Source organism: Ovis canadensis, chromosome 1 (genome assembly GCF_042477335.2).
Source record: "Ovis canadensis isolate MfBH-ARS-UI-01 breed Bighorn chromosome 1, ARS-UI_OviCan_v2, whole genome shotgun sequence".
Classification (NCBI taxonomy): Eukaryota; Metazoa; Chordata; class Mammalia; order Artiodactyla; family Bovidae; genus Ovis; species Ovis canadensis.
The window spans coordinates 98,523,490-98,536,532 of record NC_091245.1 but is presented as its reverse complement, the minus strand read 5'-3'; the positions used below and the strand labels follow the sequence as shown (position 1 = coordinate 98,536,532).

The following is a 13,043-nucleotide window of genomic DNA, read 5'->3' as shown; positions in this document are numbered from 1 at the left end:
TAAAATCCTTACTGGATTTGGTTTATTTCTAGGCATTTCCAGTGGACAGAAGTAGGAAATACATACTCATCTTCATATGAATGTATATATTCAAATTCAGAATGTCAGGCTTTATTGAATGTTTATCTTTCATCTGCCTCTTTTCTGTATACCAGTATTTTTGTATTTAAGGACACTGAGAGTAATAGAAATACAAGATTTCATACAATCTCCTTTGCTTATCCCCACATCATTTGGAATAAGAAGAAATAGCAACAATGCCCATAATAACACAATTCAGTAAAGCAGCTTTTTAAAAACTTTTGTCACTGTTCAGGGTACATATAAATTATACTGTTTTATAGTTTTCATCTATATGGTTGTTCCACAAGTTACATCGTTTTTCCAATGTCTAGAAGTGACATTTAAAAAGTCAATTTTATAATGATAAAAAAGTGAATGCTGTTTCCAACTCAAATCTAACTACATAGAATATATTCACTATTCTGGCCCTGACTATAAGATCTGCAAGTGCCTCAAAGGCGTGGGTGACCCACCCCTGATCTCAGACGCTGGAATACACCGCCCAGACTCCTCTTTCTGGCTGAGTTTGGGATGAAAGGACAAGATTTCCTGGAGTCAAGGTTCAAGTCTTAGCCTAACAGCGGTTTTTTGTGTCCAAAGGAGACTTAGGAGCGAGAAGTTCTGAAATGAATTGAAATAGGATCGATCAAAACTGCGAATAATAGAGCACCTGAATAAAATATAGTACTTCCCATTCAGGTCTGGAACCCCGCCCTGAAAGCTGTCACCCTGGCTGGTCAATGACATCACAGCCCCCGGACCATTATTCACAGGGACAAGACGTGTGGTCCGAAACCCCTCGTGGGGCAGGACTCAGTGGGCGCAGCTTCTGCCTTTTACCTCGAGACCCAGGGTGACCCGACAGGGGGTGGCAGTGCTTCGGTCGCTGCGCCCTTTGGCGGCGGGGCCGGGCCTCCGATGACCATTGACCGGCAGAGCCGCAGGGTCCTGCGGGGACGCCACGGGCTCGTCCCCCACCTCCCCGTGGTCCAGGGCCCTGCGCTGCTCAGAGCAGCAGGTTTCGGACCTCGACTGCTGAGCGGGAGGCGGCAGAGCACGGGGGCCCAGGGCCTCCTTCGCGGGACCCAGACCTTCTGGTCCCGAGAGCAGGACGAGCTGGGCGCTGGGGCGGGAGAGCAGGTCCACTCAGCGCGCACCTGAGGCGCAGGTCGCTTTCAGGAGACTGAGTTCCGGCTGCGCCGGTGAAAGACCCTGCGTGCGGCCTAAAGGGAAAGGTCCCACCGAGACTCAAACTCGGATCGCTGGATTCAGAGTCCAGAGTGCTGACCATTACACCGTGGGAACACGGCCGTCTCGCTCTCCAGCAGCTGAGCCGTGTGGCTCGCAGCCGCGCGGTCCCAGGCCCGCCCTCCCTCCCGGCGCGCTTGTGACTCCGCCGCGAGCTGCTTCCTCCGCGACGCCAGGGGGCGCCTGCCTCGCCGGCGGCGGCCGTCTCTACAGCTTTGGACGCAGTGCAATGAGAGGAAACCCATTCCGGGTGAGCGAAGAGGAGGGGTTTTAGGCCTCCCCCAAATGCTCCTGCTCTGCTGGTATTTCTAGAGTTTTCTGCCCTGAGGTAAAATTCCCGCCAGGAAACATTTTAAAAAGCCCCTTCCCTCTTTGGAGTTGTCCTCTTCCTGCTGCGCCGGGAACTCTGAATGTCCTCAGAAGAGCCCTTGGGACTTGGTGGGCTGTCCCATGCCTGGTACCCACGTCCAAGGGTAGAACTGCGGGCCACCGCCGGCTTCGTGGGGTGGGGAGTCGGGGGTGGGGGTACGACACGGCGTTTGCTCTGGTCGGAAGGATCAGCCTTCCCACTCGTTGCACCATGCCGGTGGAGGAACTTCCAGCCCAAATAAGTTAGGCATAAAGGACGGTTTACAGCAGTAACAGGACTGTTCAAATGTGCCAAATCCTGTAAGCGTTGAGCAGTGGAAAGGATGGGTTTGTTTTGTTGTTCAGCCGCTCTGTCGTGGCTGACTCTTTTCGACCCCATGGACTGCACGACGCCAGGCGTCCCCGCCCTTCACCATCTCCCAGGCCTTACTCAAACTGCCTTCAACTTTCCCAGCATCAGGGTCTTTCGCATCATGTGGCCGAAGTATTGGAGAGTCAGCCTCAGCGTCAGTCCCTCCAATGAATATTCAGGACTGATTTCCTTTAGGATTGACTGGTTTAATCTTGCAGTCTAAGAGACTCTCAAGAGTCGTCTCCAACACTACAGTTAAAAAGCATCAAGTCTTTTGCGCTCAGCTTTCTTTGAGCTTTCCTTGTGGCTCAGAGGTTAAAGCATCTGCCTGCAATGCAGGAGACCTGGGTTTCATCCCTAAGTCCGGAAGATCCTCTGGAGAAGGAAAGATCCTCTGGAGAAGGAAATGCGATTCACTCCAGTGCCCTTGCCTCAGAGGAACCTGGTAGGTCACAGTCCATGGGATCACAGAGTCGCATAGGATTGAGCAACTTTTATTCTCTTTATGATTCAACTCACATCCATACATGGCCACAGAAAAACTATAGCTTTGACTAGACAGACGTTTGTTGGCAAGTTAATGTCTCTGCTTTCTAATATGCTGTCTAGGTTTGTAGTAGCTTTTCTTCCAAGGAGCAAGCGTCTTTTAATTTCATGGCTGCAGTCACCATATGCAGTGACTTTGGCGCCCAAGTAAAGAAAGTCTGTCACTGTTTCCCTTGTTTCCTCCATCTATTTGTTATGAAGTGATGGGACCAGATACCATGGTTTCTGTCTTTTGCATGTTGAGTTTTAAGGCAACTTTTTTCACTCTCACTTTTTCTGCTTTCTGGCATCATAAGGATGGTGTTATCTGCATACTCGGTTTTGTACTTTACATGATGTACTCTGCATGTAAATAAGCAGGCTGACAAGACACAACCTTTGATGTACCCCCTAGACTCATCTGAAATCACCCTGATGCTGGGAAGGACTGAAGGTGGGTGGAGAAGGGGACAACAGAGGATGAGATGCCTGGAAGGCATCACCAATTCAATGGACTTGAGTCTGAGTAAACGCCGAGAGTTGGCGATGGACAGAGAGGCCTGGCGTGCTGCATTCAGTCCGTGGGGTCTACAGAGACAACAAGACTGAACTGAAGTAGCTACTATAGTATATATATAAAAAACAACACATAACTTCTATGTATAATACAAAACATAAAAAGTTAATAGCTTGAGGGAGCAGTGTATTCACTACTGAGCTGAACTTGTTTGACTAGTCATGTTCACTTTTAGCGATCTCACCAGGCTCTTCCATCCATGGGGTTTCCAAGCAAGAGTACTGGAATGGGTTGCCATTTCCTTCTTCAGGAAATTTTTCCGAGGGCTTCCTGCATTGCAGGGAGGTGTTTCAAATCACCTGAGCTGCCAGAGAAATCCCACATAACAGTAGAAGGTAGTTCTATCGTTGAAACCATAGTTACCAGGGGAAAACGCACACGCAGTCCCCAACTATCACAAACTATGCAGTTGAGTTTCCCACTTTTGGGGAAACCGCAGAGGTCTACACACCCGCAGGGCAATGGGCGAGCCTAGCCCTGGGAGAACCACCTTCGTGATCACAGTATCTGCCCTGCCAGGTAAGTATAAAGTAATTCTGCCCGCCGCCCACACAGCCTTAGACATGTTCACAGTACTCACAGGCTCACTTTGCTATTGCCGCCCCATCTCTTCCACCACCTTCCACACCCCATCGTTTCCCACGCCTCTCAGGCACTCCTAACAACTCTTCTAATAATATCCAAGCAGTATCTCAAGAAAACTTGTTCAACCTGCAAAGTGGCAGGCCAGGAACTATACCACTTCCGCTGCAAAATTTACATAAGCCCAGCCCCATTCAGGACCTATAAGGCGGTTCCTGTCCTCCAACCCAAGCCCTGTCCCTTGCCCCTCACCTCCCCTCCCACCCTAGCCCAGACGACCAATGGGCAGGCCGGCTGCTGAAGGAGAAGTGAAGTCATGATTCCGGACAGTTTAGGAAGCCCAGGAATCAGTGGAAGCAGACCCTTTATTCTTTAGTTGAGATGTAGGGGAATTTAGCCACCTTCTTTGCGTTCTTAACTTTATTCTGTGTTACATGCTGAGAATAGTATTTCTGTGGTCTTCTGTTCAGTTCAGTTCAGTCGTTCAGTCGTGTACGACTCTTTGCGACCCCATGAATTGCAGCTCGCCAGGCCTCCCTGTCCATCACCAACTCCCGGAGTTCACTCAAACTCATGTCCATCAAGTCAGTGATGCCATCCAGCCATCTCATCCTCTGTCGTCCCCTTCTCCTCCTGCCCCCAATCCCTCCCAGCATCAGAGTCTTTTGAATGAGTCAACTCTTCGCATGAGGTGGCCAAAGTACTGCAGTTTCAGCTTTAGGATCATTCCTTCCAAAGAACCCCCAGGACTGATCTCCTTTAGAATGGACGGGTTGGATCTCCTTGCAGTCCAAGGGACTCTCAAGAGTCTTTTCCAACACCACAGTTCAAAAGCATCAATTCTTCAGCACTCAGCTTTCTTCACAGTCCAGCACTCACATCCATACATCAATACTGGAAAAACCAAAGCCTTGAATAGACGGACCTTGGTTGGCAAAGGAATATCGCAGCATCACTGATCCAGTTTTGTTTTAAAAGTAATACGTTGTAAAACAATAAATGTAAACATATATATTTGTAGGAACAAAATAAACCATAAGTATCTGTTCCATGTGTAGACATATAGATTCAGGGCGCTAAATTTACAAAATGCACAGCGTCAGAGTTGTGAGTTAGATTATTATTGGGGGCAAAATGAGGAGCTCAGGAGGGAGCATTTAAAATAGCTCTGAGAACTTGCTCCACAAAGGTAGGGGTGAAGGTCAGTGTATGTGTAGTCTTGGTGAAGGAGAGCACATGCACTCAAGTGCAGATTCTTTGCAGAGGTTACTGCTAGTCCTGAGGATCGCATGTCACCATGAAGGATTTTAGTGCTTTTCTAGGTACTAGGAGATATTCGGGTAGTAAAATCGGCTCCTGAAAATACATCACTATCTGAAGACTTGTTCTGCCAGTTTTTCCCAGAGCACAGAGTGGGCTCATTTCTGCTCTCCACCCTGAACTCCTTTCAGGGGGTGTGGAAAATCAGTGGCTGCAGCACTTAATCCTTATAAAGGTAGATGGCAAGTGCCAGTTTGTAGCTGACAAGAGTTATATCTCAAAGTTCTATGTGGTGTATTCTCTGTGCACCTTCTTACTTCATCCTCATGGTCTCCCAGGTACCATGTTTTTCCTTTTTTCACCATACAGAATACAAAAGTTGAAGATTCTGAAGAAGCTGATGACCAAAATAAGGGATAGAGAGATGATGTGTTTGCTTGAAGAATGAGGTTTGTTTTCTCCTACTGAGCAAGACTGGGTTAGACCTGAGGGCAGGGAGTGGGGAGGCTGGAGAAGGCAACCAGCTTGCTTTTCAGACCAGAGACCAAGGAGTGGAGTAACTTGATCCTTGAAGTGCCTTTGGCTTAAGAGGGAAGGTGACTAACCTGGAGGGAGAATCTTGAACTCAGCACCCAGTTAACTTCCAGGAAAACCTGTCCTTTCTTGGAACAGTTGACACTACTCATCCTGCACACTGACTTTAAATATTCTTTATCCACCGCTGTCCACTGTAGGAGCTTCCTATTGCTACTGTAACATGTTACTACATGCTTAGTGGCTTAAAACAACACACATTTATTATTTTATGACTCCGGAGATCAGAAGTCCAAGATGCATCTCCCTGGGCAAAAATCAAAGTGACAGTTGGGTTGTGGTGATTCTTCCTGTAGATGCTAAGAGAGAATCTCTTTCTTTGCCTTGTCCAGCCTCTAGAAGATGCCCACATTCTACCCTCATAGGCCCCTGTCATCTTCAAAGATAATAACAGCTGATCAAGTTATTCTCAAACACATTATTCTGACACCAATTGTCCTTCCATCTTTATGAACCTTTGTGATTCCATGGGGCCCCCATCTCAGTTCAGTTCTTTCGCTCAGTCATGTCCAACTCTTTGCGACCCCATGAACGGCAGCCTGACAGGCCTCCCTGTCCATCACCAATTCCCAGAGTCCACCCAAACCCATGTCCATTGTGTCAGTGGTGCCATCCAACCATCTCATCCTCTGCCGTCCCCTTCTCCTCTGGCCCTCAATCTTTGCCAGCATCAGAGTATTTTCAAATGAGTCAGCTCTCTGCATCAGGTGGCCAAAGTATTGGAGTTTCAGCTGCAACATCAGTCTCTCCAATGAACACCCAGGACTGATCTCCTTCAGGATGGACTGGTTGGATCTCCTTGCAGTCCAAGGGACTCTCAAGGGTCTTCTCCAACACCACAGTTCAAAAGCCATCAATTCTTCAGTGCTCAGCTTTCTTTGTAGTCAAACTCTCACATCTATACATGACCACTGGAAAAACCATAGCCTTGACTAGACTGACCTTTGTTGACAAAGTAATGTCTCTGCTTTTTAATATGCTGTCTAGGTTGGTCATAACTTTCCTTTGAAGGAGCAAGCGTCTTTTAATTTCATGGCTGCATTCACCATCCACAGTGATTTTGGAGCCCAGAAAAATGAAGTCAGTCACTGTTTCCTCATCTATTTGCCATGAAGTGATGGGACCCGATGCCAAGATCTTGGTTTTCTGAATGTTGAGCTTAATTTAAGCCAACTTTTTCACTCTCCTGTTTCACTTTCATCAAGAGGCTCTTCAGTTCTTCACTATCTGCCATAAGAGTGGTGGCATCTGCATATCTGAGGTTACTGATGTTTCTCCCGGCAATCTTGATCCCAGCTTCTGCTTCCTCCAGCCTAGCATTTCTCATGATGTACTCTGCATATAAGTTAAATATGCAGGGTGACAATATATAGCCTTGACATACTCCTTTTCCTATTTGGAACCAGTCTGTTGTTCCATGTCCAGTTTTAAATGTTGCTTCCTAATTCTGTATACAGATTTGTCAAGAGGCAGGTCAGGTGGTCTGGTATTCCCTTCTCTTTCAGAATTTTCCACAGTTTATTGTGATCCACACAGTCAAAGGTTTGGCATAGTCAATAAAGCAGAAATAGATGTTTTTCTGGAACTCTGTTGCTTTTTCGATGATCCAGGGATGTTGGCAGTTTGATCTCTGGGTCCTCTGCCTTTTCTAAAACCAGCTTGAACATCTGGAAGTTCATGGTTCACGTATTGCTGAAGCCTGGCTTGGAGAATTTTGATCATTACTTTACTAGCGTGTGGGATGCGTGCAATTGTGTGGTAGTTTGAGCTTCTCTGGCATTGCCTTTCTTTGGGATTGGAATGAAAACTAACCTTTTCCAGTCCTGTGGCCATTGCTGAGTTTTCCAAATGTGCTGGCATATTGAGTGCAGCACTTTCAAAGCATCATCTTTCAGGATTTGAAATAGCTCAACTGGAGTTCCATCACCTCCACTAACTTTGTTCATAGTGATGCTTCCTAAGGCCCACCTGACTTCTCCTTAATTTAATCACACCCACAAATTATCTTTTTCCACGTCAAGTAACATAATCACAAATTCTAGGGACCTGCATGTGGGCATCTTTGAGGAAGCATTAGTCTACCACCACAGCCAGTCTCCCCAGGGAACACATTTCTGCAAGCGTATCAGTCAGTGGTGGCTGCTCCATTCTGAAAGTGATTCAGGTGAAAGCAAGTCAGTCCACTGCGTCTGAGGGTCAGCCAGTCAACAGCTGGGCCCCGTATTGAGGCATCTGAGTCAGAGAGACAAGGAAAATGCCTGTGGGGAGACGAATCTGAGGACCCAGTGCCTGGGCAGTTCCCAGGGATCAGAGTTGAGAGCTGCAAATGCCTTCATGGGGGGAGGAGGCTGGAGAGGGTGTTAGGAGCTGAGTATATGTGTTTCCCTCCCCCCACCCCCCCCAAATTCATATCTTGGATGCTAATCCCCAGTGAAGCTGTATTTGGGGAAGGAACTTTGAAGGATGTAATTAAATTTAAATGAGATCATAGCCTTGGGGCACTGATAGGATGTTTCCGGTTCAGTTTAGGCGCTCAGTCATGTCCTGACTCTTTGCGACCCCATGGACTGCAGCATGCCAGGCCTCCCTGTCCATCACCAACTCCCGGGGTCTATCCAAACTCACGTCTGTTGAGTTGGTGATACCATCCAACCATCTCATCCTCTGTCGTCCCCTTCTATGCCTGCCCTCAGTATTTCCCAGCATCCGGGTCTTTTGAAATGAGTCAGCTCTTTGCACAAGGTGGCCAAGTATTGGAGTTTCAGTTTCAGCATCAGTCCTTCCAGGGAACACCCAGGACTGATCTCCTGTAGAATGGACTGGTTGGATCTCCTCGCAGTCCAAGGGACTCTCAAGCATCTTCTCCAACACCACAGTTTTAAAAGCATCAATTCTTCGGCACTCAGCTTTCTTTATAGTCCAACTCTCACATCCATACATGACCACTGGAAAAACCATAGGCTTGACTAGACGGACCTTTGTTGACAAACTAATGTCTCTGCTTTTCAATATACTGTCTAGGTTGGTCATAAGTTTCCTTCCAGGAGTAAGTATCTTTTAATTTCATGGCTGCAGTTATGGTTATAGAAAAGGCACAGGAAACAGAGATCAAATTGCCAACATCCTCTGGATCATCAAAAAAGCAAGAGAGTTCCAGAAAAATATCTATTTCTGCTTTATTGACTATGCCAAAGCCTTTGACCTTGTGGATCACAATAAACTGTGAAAAATTCCGAAAGAAATGGGAATACCAGACCACCTGACCTACTTCTTGAGAAATCTGCATGCAGGTCAGGAAGCCACAGTTAAAACTGGACATGGAACAACAGACTGGTTCCAAGTAGGAAAAAGGGTACATGTCCTTAAATGAAGAGATAAGCAGAAAGCTTGGGCTTCTGCCCTACCTCAGCTCAAGCAACAAGAAAAGACCTTGTGAGGACCGAGCCAGGCAAGGACTATCTGCAAGCCAGGAAGTGAGCTTGCAGCAGAAACTGAATTGCTGGGAAGTTCCAACCATAATCTGCTGCTGCTGCTGCTGCTAAGTCGCATCAGTCGTGTCCGACTCTGTGCGACCCTGTAGACGGCAGCCCAACAGGCTCCTCTGTCCCTGGGGCTCTCCAGGCAAGAATACTAGAATGGGTTGCCATTTCCTTCTCCAATGCATAAAAGAGAAAAGTGAAAGTGAAGTCTAGGACTTCTCAAAACTGAGAAAACAGATTTCTGGTTCAGCCACCCAGTGCATAGCATTTGTTTTCTGGAAGCCCAAGCTGACTAATACAGGAGGTCACTTAGTCACCATCTGCAGTGATTTTGGAGCCCAAAAAAATAAAATCTGACACTGTTTCCACTGTTTCCCCATCTATTTCCCATGAAGTGATGGGACCGGATGCCATGATCTTCGATTTCTGAATGTTGAGTTTTAAGCCAACTTTTTCACCTTCCACGTTCACTTTCATCAAGAGGCTTTGGAGTTCCTCTTCGCTTTCTGCCATAAGGGCGGTGGCATCTGCATATCTGAGGTTATTGATATTTCTCCCGGCAATCTTGATTCCAGCTTGTGCTTCATCCAGTCCAGCGTTTCTCATGATGTACTCTGCATATAAGTTAAACGAGCATGGTGACAATATACAGCCTTGACGTCCTCCTTTTCCTATTTGAAACCAGTCTGTTGTTCCATGTCCAGTTCTAACTGTTGCTTCTGACCTGCATACAGATTTCTCTAGAGGCAGATAAGGTGGTCTGGTATTCCCATCTCTTTCAGAATTTTCCACAGTTTATTGTGATCCACACAGTCAAAGGCTTTGGCATAGTCAATAAAGCAGAAATAGATGTTTTTCTGGAACTCTCTTGCTTTTTTGATGATCCAGAGGATGTTGGAATTTTGATCTCTGGTTCCTCTGCCTTTTCTAAAACCAGCTTGAACATCTGGAAGTTCTCGGTTCATGTATTGCTGAAGCCTGGCTTGGAGAATTTTGAGCATTACTTTACTAGCATGTGAGATGAGTGCAATTGTGCAGTAGTTTGAGCATTCTCTGGCATTGCCTTTCTTTGGGATTGGAATGAAAACTGACCTTTTCCAGTCCTGTGACCACTGCTGAGTTTTCCAAATATGCTGGCATCTTAAGTGCAGCACTTTCAAAGCATCATCTTTCAGGATTTGAAATAGCTCAACTGGAATTCCATCACCTCCACTAGCTTTGTTCGTAGTGATACTTTCTAAGGCCCACTTGACTTCACATTCCAGGATGTCTGGCTCTAGATGAGTGATCACACCATCATGATTATCTGGGTCAGGAAGATCTTTTTTGTACAGTTCTTCTGTGTATCATTCTTCGGGGTGACCCAATACCCCATGTGGCCTGCATTTCCTCTTCTACTGGATGAGTTCTATGGTTTGGACTCTCCACAACCATAGACAAGGGTTTGGGTGCTGGTGAAGAATCTGTGCCTAATTCTGGGGAGGCTCAGAGAAAAAGGAAAGAACTCCCAGAATCTGGGCATGGGAGGGGGCAGGGACTGAGAGGATGCTCTTCTGGGAATAAAGGAGTTTCCACGATGTGAGAGGAGCTGGTGTGTGTGTGTGTGTGTGTGTGTGTGTGTGTGTGTGTGTGCCCATTGTGTGTGTCCAGGATAAATTCAAGGGAAGTTCAAGAGAGGGCAGCTCCATTCTGGGACCAGAGTCTAGAGCAGCTTGGCATCAACCTCTGCTCATCCTCCTCCTTCTTCGGCCTGTTTTCCTTTCTCCTCCCTGTCCTCATTAGCATCTCACCTGCGTTTTATTGTTCCCACTCCTCCTCCCTCTCTTGCATCACTCCCACTACCATACACCCATCCCAACACAAAGCAGGCCAGCAAAGAAGAGGGCTGAGCAGTCTGGGAGGAAAATGATGGAATATTTCCCACCAGCTTAAGAAGCACAAATACATTTCTTTCTGGTTAGATTCTTGTTTGAAGGGGACAGAGTAAGATGGCTCCCCCTCCAGTCAGCTAAAGCAGCACAGGCCTTAAGGCCAACCCTGGGGATATATGACCAAAATCAGGAACTCAACGTGGATGGAGGACATCTGGTTCACAAGATCCCAGACAACTTAAAATCTTGGTGCCATCTTCGTTATAAGGCAAGTTCCAAGGGGAGGACCACATTGTACCCTCCCGGCTTTGTTTATGTAAGGGTGCATAGGTGTGTGTTCGTGTCTGACTCTTTTTGACCCCATGGACTGTAGCCTGCCAGGCTCCTTTGTCCATGGGACTCTCCCGGCAAGAATATGGGATTGGGTTGCTATTTCTTCCTCCAGGGGATCTTCCCAACCCAGGTGTTGAACCGGTGCCTCCTACCCTGCACTGGCAGGAACCTGAGAAGGTGTGCAGGCCTCATGTTCCTCCCTTTCCTGGATCTTTACTGCTGAGCCACCAGGGAATCCCTGGTAGTTTTGTAGTTCTGCCTTTTCCCTTTTCTCTGGGTTTTGTTATCTTCCCAAGCAGCGACCTTTCCTCTCACATCTCTTGCTTAAGGAGGCGAATTTAGAAATATCTCTTTGGTATTCCATTTATTCCATAAGCATTCTTTCATTCTGGACTTAATCCTTTTGAACCATATTCTGAGCCTTTTTGATTATTCAGTAAATATTTGTAAATGAAATTTTTAATTGTGATATATTGACTCAACCAATCAATACTGAGGTTGGCTCCCCAACCCCACTCCATCCACACAGGAATTGAGGCCCAGCTGTGGATGCCCACTGAACAGTGTTGGGGAAGCTCTGAAGAAGTTTTGCTGGCACCTCCAGATGAATTGTATGGTCAAGTCATTCAAAATGACTGTTCTATTGCTTTCTGTCCATTCTCCTTCAGCAGCCACTCCTTCACCCACATGACTATCCAATCCTCTTAATTACCAGTTCAGTTCAGTGGCTCAGTTGTGTCTTGCGACCCCATGGACTGCAACACATGAGGCCTCCCTGTCCATCATCAACTCCCGCGGTATACCCAGACTCATGTGCATCGAGTTGGTGATGCCATCCAACCATCTCATCCTCTGTCATCACCTTCTCCTCCCACCTTCAATCTTTCCAAGCATCAGAATCTTTTCAAATGAGTAAGTTCTTCAAATCAGGTGGCCAAAGTATTGGAGTTTCAACCTCAGCGTCAGTCCTTCCAGTGAATATTCAGAACTGATTTCCTTTAGGATGGACTGGTTGGATCTCCTTGCAGCCAAAGGGACTCTCAAGAGTCTTCTCCAACACCACAGTTCAAAAGCATCACTTCTTCAGTGCTCAGCTCTCCTTATAGTCCAACTCTCACATCCATACATGACTACTGGAAAAACCATAGCCTTGACTAGATGGATTTTGTTGGCAAATTAATGTCTCTGCTTTTGAATATGCTGTATAGGTTTGTCATAACTTTTCTTCCTAGGAGGAAGTGTCTTTGAATTTCATGGCTGCAGTCACCATCTGCAGTGATTTTGGAACCCAAAAAATAAAGTCTGTCGCTGTTTCCATTTTCCCCATCTATTTGCCATGAAGTGATGGGACCAGATGCCATGATCTTAGTTTTCTGAATGTTGAGTTTTAAGCCAACTTCTCCACTCTCCTCTTTCACTTTCATCAAGAGGCTCTTTAGTTCTTCTTCACTTTCTACCATAAGGGTGGTGTCATCTGCATATCTGAGGTTATTGATATTTCTCCTGGCAATATGATTCCAGCTTGTGCTTCATCCAGCCCAGTGTTTCTCATGATATACTCTGTATATAAGTTAAAGAAGCAGGGTGACAATATACAGCCTTGACGTACTCCTTTCCCAATTTGGAGCGCCTTAATTATAGGGCTTAATCAATAACCAACTATGCAGTTACCCCAACCCCAGCCTCTGGTTTCCCTGGTGACGGGTGAGCCAATCAGACATCAATGGTCCCTATAAGTTGTAGTCTCCCCTCAAGTCTGTCCCCTCCCCCGCCCCCAGTAGTGAAGATCC

At 46.7% G+C, this 13,043-nt stretch overlaps 1 non-coding gene across 1 annotated transcript; it reads right to left on the bottom strand.

Moving 5' to 3' along the window:
* Positions 1-3,497: 3,497 nt before the first annotated feature.
* Positions 3,498-3,661, bottom strand: LOC138431010 (U1 spliceosomal RNA). The gene has a single exon (XR_011253494.1). It is a non-coding gene; the product is annotated as a U1 spliceosomal RNA (small nuclear RNA).
* Positions 3,662-13,043: the final 9,382 nt, after the last annotated feature.